The following is a 6,000-nucleotide window of genomic DNA, read 5'->3' as shown; positions in this document are numbered from 1 at the left end:
GCTGTTAGTCGTGATAGAGGAGAGAAAGGGAGAGCAAGGAGCTCTGTTCCTCCTCCTCACCCGGTAAGACGGGGGGAATGGGACAGGACAAAGAGAGAGGATAGGGCATCAGGGGTGGTTGAGTTTTTGGGGAAGATCCATGTCTCGGTGAGAGCGAGGAAATCCAGAGAGTGGTGATAGGCGAAGGCGGAGATGAAGTCGGCCTTGTTGTTGAGTGGCAGTTCCACAGACCTCCAGATAGGGGAATAGTGGGGAGGGAGGGAGATGAGGTTAGAAGGATTAGGGAGGTAACAGCGTGCAGGTGCACGCCGAGAGGAAGGAGAGCACAGGACTGGAATTGGAGAGATAGTCATGACTGCCTGTTGTTGCTGTGTGGCGTCTCCTTGCAGTCTTCTCACTGGAGTCCCACAACTAGAGTCCCTGCCCTTTGGAAGGGGGGCGCTGACTGCTGGCACAGAGGTCCAGGGGGCTGTTTAATACTACAACTAGCTAATTAGGATGTTACACACCTGTGTTGCGTTGAATGACACAAGACTGTCTGGATGGCACAATCCCTCCCAGGCAGGACTGCTGATAGCACAATTAAAGGCCGGTTTAAATTTGCATACAGACAAAGACAGCCTACAATGTAACCACTTCTGAGTTACAGAAACTGCATGTCGATCTATGGACAAAGTGCTCTAAGTAAGTTGCTAATTAACTAACAAACAGTCACTGCCGTTACTACAATACAAGTGCGAAATATATATAACTCTTAGCTAAACAAGTAACCACGTAAACAATCAATGTATCTTAACTAAACTAGCAAATACGTGAAAAAACTATACTTAACTGGGGTGAGCTAGGCTAGGCACCTCTGCTGGCTTGCCTGACTGACCAGTGGCAAACGACAACAATACACCGGCTAATTTTAAAGTTCTGCCTGAAGTTATTGATAATACAGTATAGTGTGTATAGTTGTGATATAAGGCAGACAAAATATTTAGTGTTTCTTATTTTGCTATAGTTTATTTTTCATTCCATCCAGATTCATTACTAAGTGAACTGCAACAATTTGTATAGGACCCTCTTATTACCAAAGCTGTAGTTTTAATATAGGAGGATGTTTGCCATATGCGCACACAAACGCACATTCCCCCGCCCCCCCATCGGTGGATGTTCCTGTAATAGTGGTCTGTGTGAATAATCTGTATGGGAGGGAAGAATAAAGCTTTCTCATTTATCTTCTCTGATGTAAAAAGCAAGCAGTGCAGCGAGTATTTGGGAAAGGATAGAGGGAGGCCTGACATGGTAGGTCAGTGCGTAAAAGTGGGTTTATTCTGGTGGGAAATGGCTATTTATGCATCTTGAAATGGAGTAGGCCTTTCTGACATTTTCTTAGCCCTCCAGGCAAGCATAACCTTCAGGAAATATAGAGCTAGGAAAGGAAAAGAACCTGCACCCCACACACACACACACACACACACACACACACACACACACACAAAAATGCGTCATTATGAGGGTCAGTGTCGTTTTTGTGTAGTGTGTGTGTCTGTAACTGTATGCTAGCGAAGAGATCATTTACTTTCTGTTAAGGTGCTTTTCTTATTGTCAGGGATTACAGTAATTACAGGCTTATTAATTCTCCTGGGCCCTGACGCAGAGATAATATGTATGTAAAACAAAACACCCAGCCACTAAACAGATGCATGATCACAGCAGTATCTTTAATAGTCCAGACTGGTACATCATGCAGGGCCTGATATAGATGGTCATGCATAAGGCTACCATGGGGCTACGAAAGTGTGGATAATTTATACTGTATTCAGTATGGCAGGGCCACGTATATTACCCCTTCATTACTGTAACATTTTATAGACTTCATGGATTTTTATGGTATGGCTTGTGCTGCATTTTGTTTAACCTGATGGAGTGATACAATATGTAGAACAGGTTTCGTACCCCATCATGTCTCCCCTGTAACTCCCAGGAATATAAAAAGATTAATATACTCTATTACGAAAAGTAATTGGACAAGAGACGAGCACTGAAAGGACAGCTGTTCATAGTGTATTGAATAGGTGGCCTATCCTATCCGATCATTTTCATAGTATGACTGGAGAAATACTCTTCCCTATCGCCAGCAAGTGCAGCAGGAGTAGTTGCTCTCTTTCTGATGTGGTTTCCAGTTCCTCCCAGAGGTGTTCTATATGTTTTGGTGTTGTCTCTTGGAAGCCACCGTGTTACATCTACAGCCTACTGAATTTGTGTTATCTTGGTAAACTTGGTTTGCAGTGGGTCACCATACATTTACATCCAAACTGGCAGCACACTGTTGTCCAAAATGACCACAACGCATATCGGCATTCAAGGTGCCCTTACAAACAACAAAAACAACCTCTTCACAGCACATGATTTGTGGTGTAATCTGTTAATCAGCAGAGGGAGGCGTGTCCCATTAGTATCGGTAATATAGTGTAGTTTGGTTTGCTTAGAATTGGCCGCATGAACTGGCAGCCCAAATGTGTGGAAATTGGTAGCTTGCTGAACATTTTACTATCGTTTCATTCTGGCAGTATCTCACTGAAAAAGTCATTATGGAGAGCACTTAAGAAGCTGATTAGATCTCATGTTGAGTTGGGGAGTTCTAATTGGGTCCTGGCAATGTGCTGATGAATGCGATATTTGTTTGAAGTAACTTGGCCAGAGAGAAATAAGTACAGCGTTTGTTTGGCCTCTGCCACGTCAGGGCTATAGCACAGCAGCACCAGTGCTGAACACAAAGTTATGGTGGCATCGGTGCTGCAGGCTCAATTTAAATGCCTGATTTAAAAATAACTCAGACTAGCTTCATGCCCCTGTGAAAAAGTTGCTTTCAATATCTGCATTATTTAATATAAACATTAAGTGTATAGTTGACCCCCTTTATACTGTCCCTCTGTTACAATGCAGCCCCCACAAATCACCAGTTTCCCCCCTTGAATGGCTTGTATGGTTTTGGAAGGGTTACTGTTTTCACTTGGCTGAATCTCTGGAACAATAACCTTAATAACTAAGTATAGTATCCAGTGGATCACTGATGGATCCACTATCACGATCCTGCAGAGGGCAGCTGTTAGAAAAAGGCAGTAGTAGTTTTTTTTTTTTTTTTGCCCAATTTTCATTACCATTTACATACTATCTACCAATATGTAGATTGATATTATGTTGTCTATACAGTATTCAAAACAGACTACATTAATTCATTGAATGTTTAACCCAACCCCACATAACTTATGTATTACAAATTTGACAAGCTTGGTAAAAATGTATTATTCCAATTTCCCAGCCCTCTGTATGAGACATATGTCACATTGGGTTCCTGATGGTTGATACAAAATCCTAAACTGACAGAATATAGTTTATTAGTTTCATTTTAAATCCCACAACTATGTATTATTGTCTATAGTTTTGGTCCAAAAAGTTTTGGTCCAGAAATAAAATGAAAACAAACAGGAAGAACGCAACAGTAGATGGCTATGATTTCTTGCATGAAAGATTTCTAGTGTGAACAAGGATTCGGCATTTTTCCATTTCCTTTAACTGGCATCCCAGAAATAATTAGCCTGGAAGTGGAGCATGTGCGAGACTTTAATTAGGCTCCCTCCTACGGAAGAGGAGAGCTGCCCGAAACAAGCTCCCAGACTGAGCTACTGGGGCAGAGGAGAAGAAAGCCACAAGCCAATCAGACACCACGACGATCAGAAACAATGTAAAGCACGGGCTGCATTTTTTAATCAGCCTGGCGCAAATCACCAAATACAGCAAGCTAATGAGGACAGAGCAGCATGCTTTCAAAAGGGAGAATGTAACCTTACGGAGTCGTGAGAGTTTAATGGAACAGAGTACACGAGTGCAGGTCTAAAATCAAAATTTTCTTACTACCACTACTATTTCTTCCACTTCCTCTTCACAACTATAAACTCTGGCTCACATTTCAAAACCAATAAGGTTTCCTATAAGATAGTTGGATCAATAAGGTAGTAATGATCAAGCAGTAAACTTTATTATAGGCTTCAATTATCGATCGTAAAATTCTCCCCAGCCCTGTTCAGTACGTGCTGAGGCCTGGGTTTAAAATATAGCCTTCTGTCATGTTCTTCCAAGATGAAAAACAGTGTACACCTCTTACCTCCATCTCCAGGGGTTCATTACACAAAGACAATCACACTCCAAAGAAAACATTCAATTTTTTTAATTTTTATTTATTTATTTTTACAGTAATGCATCCAGTCTGCGAGAAAATGAAACCAAATTTTTGCGGTTTTCACTCTATTTACAGCTAACTGTTGAGCACACGGTTCAAAAGCAACTTTATTTTGCAGTGATGTCAAATAATTTATGGTGGGGTTATTTTTTACATTTCTTCAAAAACAGGAGGATGAAGAAAATTTTGGAAACGTCCATGTTCAAAAGAAGTACATTTTCTTAGTTTAAAAATAACTAGAGAATAATCTATAACAGAAATGGCACAAGCTTTGTGATTTTCATTTATGCATATATATGCTTCAGATTAAGACTATAAGAGATGCACATTCAGTGGGGACTGATATTGTGTTCGCAAGCTAGAAAGTCAAACAGGGAGAGCCATATCTCTTCCTTTGCCTCTCAGGTTTGTAAGGTTAAGCTATATGTGCTTTCAGTCATTAGCCATGCCGATTACAAGTCTAATTACGCTAATGGTCTTAGGCCTAATAAAGCATAAAACTCTTAAAAGTCCATAAATTAACAGCCAACACCAGCCTGCAGTTCTTTGTATTTTAAGCACTCAAACGGTCCACGTAACCTCTTCAAAATCAGCCTCTCCAGTACTTCAAATCATTTATCATTTATAATGACATCCTCTTCAAGTATGAGATGCAGGCTGTCACAAAGCACTTCAAGTTGCACTTTTGTTAACTCTAAAAATGCACAGTATTTACACCCCCACCCCCCCCTATATAATCATATTAATGATGATGATAATAATAATCATTAGCTTTGTTGGTAATTACATTTTTAGAGACCTTGAACTTTTGGTCTACCTGAAAAGAGCAGTAACTCCAACCTATTAGTTTGGCTTTTACCGTTATGCTCTGACCGTTTCAGAGAACATCACCGCACCTTTTAAAATTCAGCTTCAATCAGCCACTCGTGTGAATTAGATTGATGGAACTATTCCCCCTGTTCAGGTGTGTTCACTGTCTAGGATTGTACAAATATTACAGAATATATTTAATAAAAGAAAACATAAAAAACGAAACACTATAACCACCTCCCACACAGCACCTCATATGAATTTTCTGTGGCTCTGAGTTGCTAGTAAATGATTATTCATTTGGAAGCTGTCAAATGAGGATGAACCTGTCAAATGGAACGGATTCCATATTGCCGTTCTGCATATTGATCGGGAGCAAATGCAATAAAACAACAGTGCTGTGAAGTAGGCTCTAATGTTAAAAAGAAAAAAGAGAGAGAGAGAGAAATGTAAATAGACATGGACATGAAAATTGAACATTTTCATTCTTGGCATCTATGTAACTATCTAAGCACCTTTAAACAGAGGAAGGCATTGTAGAGCTTTTTTATTCAAGATAAAGAGCACAGTGAACTGCTATGCAAACCAGCAGAGGGAATACAAATGGGTCATTAGTGACAACATTTTATTTTTTAATTAGTTTTGTGGATGGGGCAGTCCCAGTGACTATGAACAGAGCATTGTTGAAAACTAGATACTTTAAAGTGCCTGCTGTTTAAATCCATTAGAGACCTACAGAAAATTGGGGCCTTCTTAAAGACAGCATTTTGAACCTGAGGCTGCTTTCTAGATAGTGAAAATGCATCCCTCAATACACATCTACGGGAACTTGAAGGGCAGCCTGTAGTGACCTTGAAATTGGAAGTGTCCCTTTACACACAGGATGTCAGAAAACTATACCGGCAAATCCAGCTGTGTCAATCATGGTCTGATGTCAAACCCTATTAAGCTTAAGATGGTGA

This window comes from Amia ocellicauda, chromosome 3 (assembly GCF_036373705.1).
Source record: "Amia ocellicauda isolate fAmiCal2 chromosome 3, fAmiCal2.hap1, whole genome shotgun sequence".
Taxonomy (NCBI): Eukaryota; Metazoa; Chordata; class Actinopteri; order Amiiformes; family Amiidae; genus Amia; species Amia ocellicauda.
The sequence above is the reverse complement of the archived record's forward strand: the minus strand, read 5'-3'. Positions refer to the sequence as shown.